The sequence below is a fragment of the Zalophus californianus genome, chromosome 3 (genome assembly GCF_009762305.2).
Source record: "Zalophus californianus isolate mZalCal1 chromosome 3, mZalCal1.pri.v2, whole genome shotgun sequence".
NCBI classification, from domain to species: Eukaryota; Metazoa; Chordata; class Mammalia; order Carnivora; family Otariidae; genus Zalophus; species Zalophus californianus.
In genome coordinates, this window is record NC_045597.1 from 42,510,128 (window position 1) to 42,528,697 (window position 18,570).

The following is an 18,570-nucleotide window of genomic DNA, read 5'->3' on the forward strand; positions in this document are numbered from 1 at the left end:
AATTTTTTTAATGGTGTGTATATTGTTTGATATAGTTAATAGACTCAACTTTGTAAATATTTTTATCTCTGGTAGAGTGTTGAACTCACTGAGTATAACTGAAAATAAGTATATAAGGCAATTATATCCTTGCTATTACATGTTCTGATATTTATAATTTATTATATTTTTAAAACAAATACTGGTGATGAATCCTAATTGATTTTATGAACTGTTAATAGATTATGACCTGCATTTTTAAAAATGCATTTCTTTAAAATTCTATAAAAATACTTTGTTATTTTTATTAATTATACAATTTCTGGGGTCAGACTGATATTTGAATCTTTGCTCCAACATCTCATAGTTTTGTAACCTTAAAAAAGTATACTTCACCTGAAGTATATATCAACATATGCAAAATATGTTATTACTGGACACACCATAACGTTTTTGATTATATGAAAAAGTTTGCAAAGCATGTAGCATAGTTCTTAGAACTTACATGTTGTTATTTTGATCACGGAATCACCATCAGTGTAGTTACTATAACTGCTAGTATTATTTATAATGATCAATTTTTTAAATTCTTACATTAAACAATATCCTTAATTAGCAAGGATAATCTTTGTAAAATCACACACACACACACACACACACACACCAGAAAAATATATCAGTTAAGATTTAAATGAATTTTCTAACGGATTAACTCTTTATTGGTAACCTGTTGAGAATACAATAAATGTATCTGAATCTAAAAGGTTTGGCTGAGTGTATATCCAAACTTATTGCATTCTTTCTGGGACCATCCAAAAGTTCTCTTATTTATGTAGGACCGTTAAACAGTAAAATGTAAATGAAAAAATTCCACTTTCTTTTGACATTCTCTAAGCATTAAAAAGGATTGCTTTGCCATGGTAATAATATGAGTTATGCTAAATTACTCTCCTGTGGATTTCTTTATTATACAGATCTTGTAAGTATTATTGGGGGATGAAATGTACATGATTCCCAGGGAAGCTTTTCTCTGTGAGGGTCAGATACTTAAGTTTCTAGTAAAGCTGTACATTGAGGTATTTTCAATTAAGTAGGCAATTGGAGAAACGGTTAGATGACTGAAACAATACAGAATTATTTGTAAAATTATTGAAATTATCATAGTAAAATATGGTTAATGATCTGTTTGTCATATATTCAAGAGGAGCAATCTGAAAGGTTAAGTTTAAAATAACTTGTTCAGGGCACCTGGGTGGCTCAGTCGTTAATCATCTGCCTGCAGCTCAGGTCATGATCCCGGGGTCCTGAGATCAAGCTGCATTGGGCTCCCTGCTCAGCAGGAAGCCTTCTTCTGCCTCTCCCACTCCCCCTGCTTGTATTGCCTCTCTCTCTGTCAAATAAATAAGTAAAATCTTTAAAAAATAAAATAAAATATTAAAATAAAATAAAATAACTTGTTCATATGCAGACATTGGCTAAATCAAATCAGCTGATGGAAGTTTGCTCTATTAACATACATATTCCAGGTAGAAAGCCCCCTGGATGCGTGAATAAAGACAGTTTGGGTCCTAAGAAAAGGTAGATCAATATTAATCCTATAAGGTATCTGCATTTCTAGCCAATTTTTTTTTTAAGAAAATGTAGTATTGACAAATGACATGGCGATTTGCTTGTATGTTTTTCCTCTGTAACCGATTTGTGAACAAGATTATCTTTGCTCTCATTATATCAGTGAACTAATAGTTTACATTGTTTTGTTAAGGTGTAAAATAGGCAACTTTGAAATCTTATGTAAAAGTGATTTTGAAAATTAAGCCACAATTGGACCTTTTTATATTTCAAACATGTAAATTGTGATAATATATACATACTCTAATACTAGGAAATAAAATATATCTTTGATAAAGAACTTATGCTCCATGCAGAAATATTTTCAAACACAAAGTTTTTGTGGACATAATCACACTTCCATTTCATTAAAGTACTGGTTATTGTAATTTTTTGCAAATGTCTGCAACTTTAAATAAGAAGAAACCAATTTTGACATTTTAATTTATCCACTGAAACCACAAACTAATTCCCAAGGCTCGTACTTTAAAATTTTTTTTTTTTTATTTTTAATTTTTTTTAAAAATTTTTTATTAACATATAACGTATTGTTTGTTTCAGGGGTACAGGTCTATGATTCATCAGTCTTACACAATTCACAGCACTCACCATAGTACATACCCTCCCAATGTCCATCATACAGCCACCCCATCCCTCCCACCCCCCTCCACTCCAGTAAACTTCAGCTTGTTTCCTGAGATTAAGAGTCTCTTATGGTTTGTCTCCCTCTCTAGTTTCATTTTTTCAAATTTTATCACATTTCTTGAGCTACCTGGAAGCATCATGCCTTCTTTCTTTCTTTTCCTTTCTTTTTTTTTTTTAAGTCTCATCAAGCTTAGGGATTTGAGGTCCTTGAATTGTTATGATTGTCAAAACTCTCTAAAGCTTTCTTTTTTTCCCTATTTATTTTGTAGTTTAAGAGTTAGTGAACTATTTCTGTTATTCTTTCAAAGAATCAAAAGCACTCTCAGCTATGCTCTGTATTGTTTGGAACAACTGAATTTCCAAAACATCCTTATTGCATCATCATTTTATCTGTTTCTGAAAGAAACCGTTTGTTAATTTAGTTGCATTGTATGCTAATTTAATATGCTCTATAGGGACTTAGATAAAATTTCAAAGTTATTTTAATCCTTAGCAATGAGGTGAAGGTAACTTTGTATGGGAATATAAACACAGCGATAAAGCAATGAAATTCAAAATATCTGTTAAAGACCACTCAAGAAGTAAAAATACTAAGATCCTGGTAAGACACTAATTGGTAATCTTTCCACTGAGATACATGAGATCTTATAAGATATGTAACAAAGTAGGGAAATTTTACAAAATTTGATATTCAGAGTTTAAAAATTATATATTGAGTAAACTTGGTTCCAAGTAACTGTTCTAATGTTTGTAAAATTTCCAATATTTTAGTAAACGATGCTTGTATCTGTATGATGTAAAAATCTGCAATTTTGGGGTTTTCTTTTAAAAATAAGGAATTATTAAATATTTAATTGAGTTTGTTCCAAGAGAAAAAAATCTGTTATTTTCTTTAATCTGTTATTCTTTTTTTTTCTGTATATTGTAGCCAAAAGTAAAAAAAAAAAAAAAAACTCCCACTAATATCAGGACTGATGTATTTCTATACATCAGTAAAGAACAATCTGGAAATAAAATTTAAAAAAGCAATTCCATTCACAACAGTATTTACAACAAAATCATACATAACCCAATTAAAATTAATCAAATAACTAGAACAGACATTTCTCTAAAAAAGATATTAAAATGGCAAAAAAGCACATGAAAAGATGCTCAACATCATTAGTCATTAGGGAAATGCAAATCAAAACCACAACGAGATACTACTTCATACTTACTAGGATGGCTACAATAAAAAAATCAAACTTGAGGAGGAGCAAGATGGCAGAGGAGTAGGAGACCTAAATTTCGTCTGATCCCAGGAATTCAGCTACATAGTTATCAAACTATTCTGAACATCTACAAACTCAACAGGAGATCGAAGAAAAGAATAGCAGCAACTTGGGGCACCTGGGTGGCTCAGTCATTAAACGTCCACCTTCGGCTCAGATCATGATCCCAGGGTCCTGGGATCAAGCCCCACATTGCACTCCCTGCTCCATTGAGAAAGGTCTCAAATACACAGGGGAAACCTGCTTCTCCCTCTCCCACTCCCCCTGCTTTTGTTCCCTTTCTCGCTGTGTCTCTCTCTGTCAAATAAATAAATAAAATCTTAAAAAAAAAAAGAATACAAGCAACTCTATGAACAGAAAAATGACCACTTCCTGGAAGCAGGGACTCAACAAGCAGCAGATCTGGGGAGACGCCCCTTCCTCCCCGGGGGGAAGCAGCACGGGAGTGCACCGCAGGAATCTTCTGGGTTTGGAGACTCCAAAAATGGGGCTGTGTGCCAGAGATAGAAAGGCTCGGTCACAGGCTGGGTGAGCACGGACTGCGACCAGAGACCAGGGAGACAGGAGTAATTGACTGCTTTTCTCTGGGGGCTCACTGAGAAGTGGGGCCCTGAGTTCTCGGCTCCTCCAGGGTGGAGATTGGGAAGGCCACCACTTTCTTTCTCGTCCTTCAAAGCTGTACAGAAAGCTTTCAGAGAACAAAAGCTTCTGAGAGCAAACCCGAGCAGATTACCTAGCCTGGCCCCTGACAAGGGCAGTTCAATTACGCCTCGGGCAAAGACATTTGAAAATCACAGCAACAGGCCCCTCCCCCAGAAGATCAGCAAGAACATCCAGCCAAGACCAAGTTTACCAATCAATGAGAACAGCAAGACTCCAGCACTAGGGGAATACAGCACACAGAATTCATGGCTTTTTCCCCCATGATTCTTCAGTCTTTCAGAGTTAATTTTTTAAATTTTCTTTATTTTTTCTTTTTCTATTTTTTTTAATTTCTTTTTCCCTTTTTCAACCAAGGTCTTATCAATTCCTTTTTTTAAAATCTTTTTTAATTTTCATTTTTAGAGTCATATTCTATCCCTTCATTGTAGTTAGCCTTATTTTCTGTGTGTGTATATATATATATGTTTTTCTTTCTTTAAAATTTTGGGATACAGTTTCTTCTAACAGACCAAAATATACCTTAAATCTCTAGTGTATGGCTTTGTTCTAGTCTCCTGCCTCATCACATTCTCTCCCTTTTTTTTTAATTTTTATTTTTCTTCTTTCTTTTTTCAACCAACGTCTTATCAATTCCTTTTATAAAATCTTTTATAATTTTCACATTTACAGTCATATTCCATCCTTTCATAATATTTACCCTTATTTTTGTACATATATAAGTTTTCTTTCTTTCAAATTTTGGGAGGCAGTTCCTTCTAACAGAAAAAATATGCCCAAAATCTAGTGTGTGGCACTGATCTATGCACCAGTCTGATCATATTCTGTTTCTTTTTCTTTCTTTCCCTTTTTTTTCCCTCCGGTTTTGGGTCATCTAAGAGTAAAACTTATGGGTCTCAGAAACAAAGAGAAAATCCTGAAAGAAGGTCGGGACAAAAGGTCTGTAACCTACAATGGTAGAAACATTAGATTGACAGCAGACCTATCCACAGAGACCTGGCAGGTCAGAAAGGACGGCATGATATATTCAGAGTACTAAAGGAGAAAAATATGTAGCCAAGAATACTATACCCAGCTAGGCTGTCATTGAAAATAGAAGGAGAGATAAAAAGTTTCCAGGACAAACAAAAACTAAAGGAATTTGCAAACACAAAACCAGCCCTACAAGAAATATTGAAAGGGGTCCTCAAAGCAAAGAGAGAGCCTAAAAGTAACATAGACCAGAAAGGAATAGAGACAATATACAGTAACAGTCAAAATCCAGGCAATACAATGGCACTAAATTCATGTCTTTCAATAGTTACCCTGAATGTAAATGGGCTAAATGCCCCAATCAAGACACAGGGTATCAGACTGGATATAAAAACAAGACCTATTGGTATGCTGCCTTCAAAAGACTTATTTTAGACCCAAAGACACCTCCAGACTGAAAGTGAAGGGGTGGAAAATCACTTGCCATGCTAATGGACACCAAAAGAAAGCTGGGGTGGCAATCCTTATATCAAACAAATTAGATTTTAAACCAAAAATTATAATAAGAGGTGAGGAAGGACACTATACTCTATTTAAAGGGTCTATCCAACAAGAAAAATCTAACAATTGTAAATATCTATGCCCCTACCATGGGAGCAGGCAATTATATCAGCCAATTGGTAACAAAATCAAAGAAACACATGGACAACAATACAATAATAGTAGGGGACTTTAACACCCCCTCACTGAAAAGGACAGATCATCTAAGCAAAAATCAACAAGGAAATAAAGGATTTGAATGACACACTGGAACAGATGGACTTCACAGATATATTCAGAACGTTCCATCCCAAAGCAAAAGAATACACATTCTTCTCTAGTGCCCATGGAACATTCTCCAGAATAGATCACATCCTAGGTCACAAATCAGGTCTCAACCGGTACCAAAAGATTGGGACCATTCCCTGCATATTTTCAGACTGCAATGCCTTCAAACTAGAAGTCAATTACAAGATGAAAGTCGGAAAGGACTCAAAAACATGGAGGCTAAAGAGCATCCTACTAAAGAATGAATGGGTTAACCAAGAAATTAAAGAAGAATTAAAAAAATTCATGGAAACTAATGAAAATGAAAACACAACTGTTCAAAACCTTTGGGATGCAGCAAAGGCTGTCCTAAGTGGAAAGTATATAGCAATACAAGCCTTTCTCAAGAAACAAGAAAGGTCTCAAATACACAACCTAACGCTACACCTAAAGGAGCTGGAGAGAGAACAGCATATAAAGCCTAAATCCAGCAGGAAAAGAGAAATAATAAATATCAGAGCAGAAATCAATGAAATAGCAACCAAAAGAACAGTAGAATAGATCAACGAAGCTAGGAGCTGGTTCTTTGAAAGAATGAATAAGATTGATAAACCCCTGGCCAGACTTATCAAAAAGAAAAAAGAAATGACCCAAATAAATAAAATCATGAATGAAAGAAGAGAGATCACAGCTAACACCAAGGAAATACAAACAATTATAAAAACATATTATGAGCAACTAAATACCAGCAAATTAGACAATCTGGAAGAAATGGATGCATTCCTAGAGAGGTATAAACTACCAAAACTGAACCAGGAAGAAAACGAAAAACTGAACAGACCATAACAAGGAAGGAATTTGAAGCAGTAATCAAAAATCTCCCAACAAACAAGAGCCCAGAGCCAGATGGCTTCCCAGAGGAATTCTACCAAACATTTAAAGAAGAATTAATACCTATTCTTCTGAAACTGTCCCAACAAATAGAAATGGAAAGAAAACTTCCAGACTCATTTTATGAGGCCAGCATTACCTTGATCCCAAAATCAGACAAAGACCCCAACAAAAAGGAGAATTACAGACCAGTATCCCTGATGAACATGGATACCAAAATTCTTACCAACTAGCCAGTAGGATCCAACAGTACGTTAAAAGGATAATTCACCATGACCAAGTGGGATTTATGCCTGGGCTGCAAGATTGGTTCAACATCTGCAAATCAATCAATGTAATACAATACATTAATAAAAGAAAGAACAAGAGCCATAGGATCCTCTCAATCGATGCAGAAAAAGTATTTGACAAAGTACAGCATCACTTTCTTGATTAAAACTCTTCAGAGGGTAGGGATAGAGGGTACATATCTCAATATCATAAAAGCCATCTATGAAAAACCCACAGCAATATCATTCTCCCTATTTTAGCCCAAAGGTCAGGAACACGGCAGGGATGTCCACTATCACTACTGCTATTCAACAGAGTATTAGAAGTCCTAGACTCAGCAATCAGACAACAAAAAGAAATAAAAGGCCCCCAAATTGGCAAGAAGTCAAACTCTCACTCTTTGCGGATGATATGATACTTTATGTGGAAAACCCAAAAGACTCCACCCCAAAACTGCTAGAACTCCTACAGGAATTCAGTAAAGTGGCAGGATATAAAAATCAATGCACAGAAATCAATGGCATTTGTATACACCAACAAGTCAGAAGACAGAGAAATTAAGGAGTCGATCCCACTTACAATTGCACCCAAAACCATAAGATACCTAGGAATAAATCTAACCAAAGAGGCAAAGAATCTGTACTCAAAAAACTATAGAATACTCATGAAAGAAATTGAGGACACAAAGAAATGGAAAAACATTCCACGTTCAGGGACTGGAAGAACAACTATTGTGAAAATGTCTATGCTACATGGAGCATCTACATATTTAATGCAATCCCTATCAAAATACCATCAACTTTTTTCAAAGAAATGGAACAAACAATCCTAAAATTTGTATGGAACCAGAAAATACCCCAAATAGCCAGAGGAATGCTGAAAAAGAAAAGCAAAGCTGGTGGCATCACAATTCCAGACTTCAAGCTCTATTACAAAGCTCTAATCATCAAGACGGTATGGTATTGGCACAAATACAGACACATAGATCAATGGAACAGAATAGAGGGCCCAGAAGGGGACCCTCAACTCTATGGTCAACTGAACTTTGACAAAGCAGGAAAGAATGTCCAATGGAAAAAAGGCAGTCTCTTTAACAAATGGTGTTGGGAAAATTGGACAGCCACATGCAGAAGAATGAAACTGGACGATTTCCCTACGCCACACAAAAAAATAGACTCAAAATGGATGAAAGACCTAAATGTGAGACAGGAATCCATCAAAATCCTTGAGGAAAACATAGGCAGCAACCTCATCGACTTCAGCCACTACACCTCTTCCTAGAAACATTGCCAAAGGCAAGGGAAGCAAAGGCAAAAATGAACTATTGGGACTTCATCAAGATAAAAACCTTTTGAACAACAAAGGAAACAGTCAACAAAACTAAAAGACAACCGACAGAATGGGAGAATATATATGCAAATGAAATATCAGATAAAGGGCTAGTATTCAAAATCTATAAAGAACTTACCAAACTCAACACACAAAGAACAAATAATCCAATCAAGAAATAAGAAGACATGAACAGACATTTCTGCAAAGAAGACATCCAAATGGCCAACAGACACATGAAAAATTGTTCAACATCAGTTGGCATCAGGGAACTACAAATCAAAACCATAATGAGATACCACCTCACACCAGTCAGAATGGCTAAAATTAACAAGTCAGGAAAGGACAGATGTTGGCGGCAATGAGGAGAAAGGGGAACCCTCCTAAACTGTTGGTGGGAATGCAAGCTGGTGCAGTCACTCTGGGAAACAGTATAGAAGTTCCTCAAAAAGTTGAAAATAAAGCTACCCTACGACCCAGCAATTGCACTACTGGGTATTTATCCCAAATATACAAATGTAGTGATCCGAAGGGGTATGTGCACCCCAATGTTTATAGCACCAATGTCCACAATAGCCCAAATATGGAAAGAGCCAAGATGTCCATCAACAGATGAATGGATAAAGATGAAGTGGTATATATATACAACGGAATATTATGTAGCCATCAAAAAATGAAATCTTGTCATTTGCAACAACATGGACAGAACTAGAGGGTATTACACTATGCAAAATAAGTCAATCAGAGAGAGAGACAATATCATATGATTTCAGTGATATGAGGAATTTGAGAAACAAGCAGAGGATCATAGGGGAAGGGAGGAAAAATTGAAACAAGATGAAACCAGAGAGGGAGACAAACCATAAGAGACTCTTAATCTCAGGAAACAAACTGAGAGTTGCTGGAGTGGTGAGGGGTGGGAGGGTTGGGGTGGCTGGGTGATGGACATTGGGGAGGGTATGTGCTATGGTGAGCACTGTGAATTGTGTAAGACTGATGAATCACAGACCTGTACCTCTGAAACAAATAATACATTATATGTTAAAAAAAGAAGAAGAAGAAGAAGAAGATAGTAGGAATGGGGAAATGAAGGGGGGGGAAATTGGAGAGAGAGATGAACCATGAGACACTGTGGACTCTGAGAAACAAACTGAGGGTTTTAGAGGGGAGGGGGTTGGGACAACGAGTTAGCCTGGTGATGGGTATTAAGGAGGGCGCACGTATTGCATGGAGCACTGGGTGTTACACGCAAACAATGAATCATGGAACACTATATCAAAAACTAATGATGTAATGTATGGTGACTAACATAACATAATAAATTCCAATTAAAACATTAAAAAAATCAAATTCAATTAAAAAAGATAAAATAACAAGTGGAGGCAATTAGGTGGAAAAATTAGAAAGAAAACTGTGTACAGGTTGGTAGAAATGTAAATTGTGCAGTCACTGCAGAAAACAGTTTATCAGTTCCTCAAAGCTAAAGATAGAATTACTATATGACCCAGCAATTCCTCTCCTAGATATACCTCAAGGAACTGAACCAAGAACTCAGATATCTGTATGACACTGCTCATTGTGGCATTATTCACAAGAGTGAAAAGGTGGAAACAACATCTGTTCAACAACAGATGAATGCATGAACAAAATGTGGGATATGCATACCATAGAATACTATTCAGCCATAAAAATAGAATGAAGTTCTGATGCATGCTATATAACAGATAAAGTTTGAAAACATTATTTTAAGTGAAACAGGTCAGGCAAAATGGACAAATAGTGTATGATTATACTTGTATGAAATGTCTAGAGGAGGTAAATTCATAGAGACAGAAAGCAGATTAGAGGTTTCCAGGGGCTTGGGAGAGAGGAGAAGGAAGAACTACTGTTTATTTCTGTTTGTGGTGATTAAAACGCTTTGTAAATAGTGGTAAATGATTTCACAAAATTGTAAATGTAATTAATGCCTCTGACTTGCACACTTAAAAATGATTCAAGTGGCAAATTTTATTTGACATATATTTACCACAATAAAAAGAAAAAAGAAAATTCCAAAAAAAGTTATATGTATATAAAATTCACAAGTGGTGTGAAAAGAACAACATGAATCTCTTGAAAAGGATCATTATCTGACCAGTTAGAATTAGCATACAATTAAAATTTCCTAATTTATAGCAGCTAATTATCTTCTTTGAAATAATTTATAAAGCAATCTATCCTAAATAAAAAAGCATATATCTACCTATAACTAATAGATTACATACTGGGGATGTACAAACTAAAATAGGGATGTATCTCTCAGGAAGCTTCCAAGGAAGAAACTAAATAGGGGAGAAAGAGAGAAAAAGAAGAGAGAACAAAAGAGAGAGAGAGGAAAAAAGGGAAAGAAATTGATAGAATAATTTTCCTGAAAGACAAAAAGAAATGTAGTCCACTACAGAGATTAGAGGGAAGAAACAGCCACTTTGTTATAACAGGATACGCTGCATCCAAATGATGTAAAAGTGTGTGTGTATGTTTGATTTTTGGAGGCAATGAATATGTATCTAACAGAAAATATGGAAATAGATTTTGAAGTGCATGAACAATTCTTGAAAGAGTTGAATGAAATAGGATGAATAGGATGAAGATTAATTGGCCAGATATCTTGCATAGAATTGAGGTGATGAGGGATTATTTCAATTTTATGATGATCGTTTCATACTGGGAATAATATGTCCTGATATTTTATGTAGACAGAAATCAGATAACTTAGTTCTCTAGATTAGTATAATGGAAAAGGAAAAAAGTATGGGGCTTTAGAGTAATGAAAGAATCTTATTAAAAAATGAGCCATAGAATATAACTGGGGATAAAAGGCACACTAAGAAAGAAGAGAATTTTTGAAATGGGAGATAATATAAAATTTAATGAATTAGGGCTTCTGATAAAATCAGAGATTAGGAGTAACCGAACAAATCAGCTGTAAGGTGGGATGTGGGGTTGTTATGGAATGAATATTTGCATGATCAATTTTCCAGCTAAAAGAGCCACAGATAATAAAAAGATAGGCCCTGGAATGGGTGTCTGATGTCATGGGGAGGAGTAATCACTGGAAATGAGATCAAGAACTGAGATACAGAAGCTGTCAACTAGAATAATGATAGAAATTGGGGTTAAGAGGTCTGTAGTTTCAAATAATTGAGGGGTACTGATTGTGAACTTCAAAGATAATATAGGCTTCATATCACCTCCCTGAAAATGTGTACTCTTAAATTATTGTCTTGAGACATATTTTTAAATTATCTCTGGAATATGTTTCTGTTGAAGAAATATTTGACATGAGGGTTTTTTAAAAAATACCAGTGAACTCAATACATTAAAAAAACAAATAATCTAATTAAAAAATGGGAAGACATGAGCAGACATTTCTCCAAAGAAGACATACAGATGCAAGTGCAAATCAAAACTATGAGTTATTACCTCACACCTGTCAGAATGGATAAAATGAAAAATACAAGAAACAAGTGTTGGTGAGGATGTGGAGAAAAAGGAACCCTTGTGCACTGTTGGCGGGAATGAAAACTGGTGCAGCACCTGTGGAAAACAGTGTGGAGGTTCCTCAAAAAATTAAAAATAGAATTATGACATGATCTAGTAATCACACTACTAGGTATTTACCCAAAGAATACAAAACACTAATTTGAAAGGATATATGCACTCCTATGTTTATTGCAGCATTATTTACAATAGCCAAATTATGGAAGCAGCCCAAGTGTCCATCGATAGATGAATGAATAAAGAAGATGTGGTATATAAATACAATGGAGTATTATTCAGCCATAAAAGAATGAAATCTTGCCATTTGCAACAACATGGACGGATCTAGAGAGTATAATGCTAAGCAAAATAAGTCAGTCAGAAAAAGAAAACCATATGATTTCACTCATATGTGCAATTTAAGAAACACAACAAATGAACAAAGAAAAAAAGAGACAAATCACAAAACAGACTCTTAACTACAGAGGACAAACAGATGGTTACCAGAGAGGAGGTAGGTAGGGGGCAAGGGTGAAATAAGTGATGGCGATTAAGAGCATACTTAAACTGGGGTGCCTGGCTGGCTCAGTCAGTACAGCATCCAACTCTTGATCTGAGGGTTGTGAGTTCAAGCCCTGAGTTCGGTGTAGAGATTACTTAAAAAAATAAAAAATCTTTAAAAAAGGGGTACATATCTTGATGAGCACAGAACAACATACAGAATTGCTAAGTCACTGTATTTGTACACCTGAAAATAATATTACACTCCATGTTAACTATTCTGGAATTAAAATTTAAAAATTAGCAGAGGAGTTTTTATTGTATTTGATAATTTTTTTTTCAGTTAGTGAATATTTGTTTTGGTTTGTTTCTTTTACTCTGCTACTTCCAGCCCATTAATGTTCTATGACAAAGTGAAAAATACGATTACAATAAAATATTACATTGTCTATAGAGTAAGTTCCATCATACCAACTTGGCCTTCATCTTATCTTCCACCATATTCATCGCATACCAAAACTCCAAAACCATTTGGCTCATCATGTTTCATTAAACTACCACATCTATCTCACCTCTTGATAACAGAATTTTTACTAATCTTTCAAAGTGCAGTTCAAACTTTATCTTACACATGAAACTTTCTCAATCTTAACTCCTTCCATCAAATTTCCTCAAGCAGATTAAACTACTCCTTTTTTTGAGGTTCTTGATGTATATATCTAATTTCTTTGGGGGGATTTCTTTTGTTCTTCCAGTCACTACCCACCCCTAAAAACAACATCACTAGCTCTCTTTATTTTTTTAAGATTTTATTTATCTGAGACAGAGAACAAGTTGGGGGGGGGGCAGAGGGAGAAGCGACTCCACAGGGAGCCAGACACAGGGCTCAGTCCCAGGACCCCAAGATCATGACCTGAGCTGAAGGCAGATGCTTAACAGACTGAGCCACCTAGGCCCCCCTCACTAGCTCTTTAAGTTCAGAGAATGAGACTTCTTTAACTTTGAACCACCCTCCAGAATATAATACTTGATAAGTACATAAAATATCTTTGCTGAAACACGAAATATTTAATCTCACTTTTTGTCTTTACCTTGAATCAGCAATAATGTTCTTCATCTCACAAAATCCCTGCAAAGTAATTAGAACAGTTGTGATTAAACTATTGTGTAGAGAAAGAAATTAAGTCTGTGAATTTAGTAATATCTCCAAGGTCAAAGGATGTAGTTAATTATATATAACTTTGAATTCTAGATTGATAGTTCAGCACAGTGTTATACTATACCTTTCAGCTCATTTGAACCCCAATATACAGTGAAATGTATAGTTCTGTTAAACATAGAAATATGTTATGAACTCATGATGCCATGATTTCAATTGTGAACCCAGATACTATCCTAAGAAATTTTATTTAACCTTTTAATTTCCTGATTTAAATGCACTTATCCATATTGAACTTAACTTTATCTTTTAATAAACAATTTGAGGAAACCATTTAAATTCTGCTCTCTTTAATGGTTTTACATACTCTTCTATACAATGAAACCACAAATGAATAAATATTTTCTCTTCTAACAGGAAGACAGTGATAAAAATCCTAAAAAGCCCTATAAATAATATCAGGTTATTATTCATCAAAGGGAACTATTGTTCTCGTCACCTGGATTTTTAAAAAATTGCTTTAGAAAAGTTTTGAAAATCCTTTCATGCATAATATTCTGTGGTTAGAACTGCTGAATTTTTATTGGTCTATGTGAAATGAATTCATCCTAAAGTCCAATTATTAATTTAGAAATAGTTCATGAAACAAATCTACACAACTGGTATCACTGCCTTCTAAGCAATATTGGCAGAAGATCCAAAGATAGATTACAGATATAAAATTAACCTACCATGGTAGGTTTCCTTTAAGAACTTTCAAGAAGAGATAAGCAAGTGTTCCCTGAGTTCGTTCACGACTTATATGTATATTAATGTTTCCATGACTGGGAATCCTTATCTAATAACAAATGTTGTTATCTAAAATTTTATCTATTTATTTATTTGAGGGTGGGGGTAGTGGGGCAGAGGGACAGAGAGAGAGAAACTTAAGCAGGCTCCATGTCCAGTGCCTGATGCAGGGCTCGATCTCACAACCCTGAGATCATGACCTGAACCAAAATGAAGAGTTGGATGCTTAACTGACTGAGCCACCCAGGGGTCCCTAATTTTTTTTTTTTTTAATTTGAGGTCTATAAAAGAACTTATTATAAGAAACAAATACCCACTAACTAATCTCTATCTCATTTTCATGCCTCTTTCCCATCTGGGAGTTCATGTCCCAGAAAAAAAGGCTCACATATCTGTCAATACATCTAATTTATTCCTATGTTTTCAACAATAACAAAACGGTTCTCTAGATTCAGCAAGTAGAAGAAATAGCAGCCAATAAATTCTGGGATTGGGCTAGACTGACATTAGGTAGTCACAGGGAATACTATATATTTTCTGAACCTATAAAGATTGCTTTAATATAAAAGATGCCCAACACATGAACATGACAATATATTGATACCAAGTCAGGTCTTCTGTCTCACACCCAGCAAAGCAAACATTAGTGAAGGGTAATAACAATATAACTCCTTATATCATCACCCACTTCTAGATTTTAGCACTGATACTCAGTTCCTAATATATTCATTAGGCAGCATGTATTTATCAATTTTCTTTAAAAATTTTTAAACAGATTTATTGGGGTATAATTGATATATCATTAGAAGAGCCACAGAACCACAGATCCAAGTTTCCAAAACTGAAGTCATTTTAAGACACTCTAAATGAGAATGCCACCAGGAGCTGAGACATCAACACTGACTTCTCCCCTTCTCACATGCCTAACAATCACTAAGTTCTGTTAATATAGCATCTAATATTATAAGTGGAAAAAAAAAAACAGACAAGATCCTCCTGCCCAAATAAAGATTAGATAAATAAAGATAAACAGATACAGAGAAAATAAACAGCAGATTTAAGAAACAAATAACTTGGTGGGTGCCTGGGTGGCTCAGTGGGTTAAGCGTCTGCCTTTGGCTCAGGCCATGATCTCAGGGTCCTGGGATCCAGTCCTGTGTCATGCTCCCTGCTCCGCGGGGAGTCGGCTTCTCCTCCCTATACCTCTGTCTCTCTCCCTGCTTTTCCCCTGGTCATACTCCTGTGAGCACATGTGCTCTCTAGAGAGAGAGAGCTCTCTCTCTCAAATAAATAAATGAAATTAAAAAAAAAAAGAAACAAATAGGTAGGATGCTACAGTGAGGTGTGTTAGGGGAAAATGAAAAAATAAAATGGCTTAGTCAAATTATTCAATTCAAGAAATACACTTATTAGACAAAATCAAATTCACATTATGTGGTTCTTTCACTTATAAGCTTTTTGATCTTTTCAGTCAAAGGATCTATCACTTTAAGTTTATGGTATTGCTTTTATTTATTTATTCTTAATCTTTAAATTCACAAGATAGGAACATAAAAGGAAAACAGATTAACATACAATTTTTTTAAATGCCCTACTTTCCTTTGTTGAAGCTTCATAGCTATGTGTTTTGGGTTTCTTGTCCAAGAGATGTGTCTGAAACTGACACAAAGCCTCTGCCTTTATTTATGTTTCTCTTCAGTATAATTGGTCGAACAATACATCTTTATCCTCCAGGTTTGTTTGTTAGGTATTGGTTCCTGAGAAGAAAATAGTCTTTCTTACTAAGATAGCAAAGTGTTGTTTGTTATGCAGACTTTTATCGATCATAAATGAAAGGTCTCCTTTCTGCTGTGTCTGTTGAAAAGTCCTTCGAATAGAAAGAAACCCATTTACCCCTTCTTAGACAGATGCTGCTTTGATGAACACCCTGAAAATTTATGCACTATTTGTTTTCTCCTTAAACAATGTATTTTTAGTAAGCATATTTATATTTACACTGTGATCTGCTTCTCTAAGCTTTACTAACCAATTGTGCAAATAAATTGATCCAAAGAAAACTTCACAGGTTTAGAAAAGTCTCTCAATGTTTCTATAAGTAAATACATAGATGAATAAATAAGCTTCTGCAAAATAGGTTGGCAAAAAGATATCTTACATTCTGATGTTTTTTAACAGTCAAGTATGAGTATCAAGTAGATATAAGTACCTCAGTTTGTTAACTAAAACAACACTGTTTATAATAAAATATTTACATCAATGGAGAAGAAATAACATTGCTTCTTATCACTCTATCTACCTATCTAGATAGCTTCACACCCACACATCACAAAATACAATAGAAGTTGATAATCTTTGATTGCTTTGGGTTCTGTGTAAAACTAAACAAAATAGCTTCCTAACTCATATAAAACAGTTATTTGCAATTCAAGCATTATTTCCTTTTAATGCAATTGCACAGATTTGGGCATTTGCAGATTCCAATATGAGAGGGAAAGAAACAGGGACGGAAGTACAGTCACATTGATCAAGTGCCAATTTTCAGGTAGTCATGGAGATAGGGCTTCCACATGTATGTACCTTGTAACACTCTGATAGGTTCTATTGTTGCCAGTTTCTCACAGTTCTGATTATTTTTGTCCCATTAAATAATTCATGCGATTGTCACTGAAAACACACCCTCACAAATAAATGCACTCTCAAAACAAATAGTTATCCTAAACTTAGTTGAGCATTGCCAGAACTCTTACAGATTGCTATGGAACTCATTAACACATCTGAGAACGAAGTGTTTTGTGGCTACTGGCCAATACAAGTAAAAGTAAGCACTCAGAAATGACAGGTACAGTTTAAGCTCGTGCTCCATACAATATGCCCGTCCTCTCCATGCTAAGTCTCACACCCTTCATTTAGACAAATGTCACAAATGTCACTCTCTTGGATGCTATATTAACCTCCAGATTATCCTCAGGCTACAGTCTGCCTCTTTCCAAACACACGCTATATTTCTGATGCAGCAATCTTTCTAACACAGAGAGCAAATCATGTTACTTACATAATCTAACCTTTCAATGCCTTTAAAACGAAATTTAAATTCTTTGTTTCAGTGTAAATGGCTCACCGTGATTTTTTTTGTTGCTAACTGTGCTGCCATTGTCTTGCTAGACTTTTCCATGTAGTCTACACTTAAATCTTATTAAAACCCTTCCACAGTTTTTGCACTTATCACACTTTCTTACACCCTCACGCTTTTGTGAGACTTGATGTCACTCCCACTAATCTCTCAAGAAGCCATTAATTTATAAAACTTCCCTTGACTTGTGGAAACACAAGAATTGGAATGACAGTTATGTATGATGAGATGAGGTGCTATATGAAAAGTACTAAGTGGTTGTAGAATATTTGAAATCAAACTTGAAGTGTTGGGGCGCATGGGTGTCAGTTAAGCGTCTGCCTTCGGCTCAGGTCATGATCCCAGGGTGCTGGGATTAAGCCCTGTGTCAGGCTCCCTGCTCACCAGGGAGTCTGCTTCTCCCTCTCCCTCTGCCTGCCACTCTCCCTGCTTGTGCTCACTTTCTCTCTCAAATAAATAAATAAAATCTTTAAATAAAGAAAAAAAAACTTGAAGTATTGCTAAAGTTCTCCACACAAACAATTTTTTTCTCTCTGTAAACAACTGGACTTTATAAGGATCACATATCTTGCAGTTGAAAAGAAAGTCTTAAAAAAAAAGTCACACTTTACGAACATACTTAAACCTGGCACTCAGTATTATTCACATTAACATATATTATGAGACAGAATAAAAAAGTAGGACTATCCCAGTATTTAGATGTAGTCCCTATGTTAAACACTATTTACTACAAAATTTTGGTAAACCATATGTTACTTCTCTTTTAAGTAGACTTCCTAGATATATATTTCAAGTATTAAAACCAAATCACCACAACTAAAGAGTGTCTAAAGTACACTATAATCTTTGTCATTTATTTAAAATTATATCACTTATAAAAAATAAATAAAATAAAATACAATAAAATCACATCACTTATATTTGAAGAAATAAAAGTAAGGGTCCTATAGAAATTGAAAATGAGTGATATTGCCCAGATGTTTAGAGATTTTATTTTACATAAAATGAATTTGTTAAAAAATGGGCAGAAGACATGAACA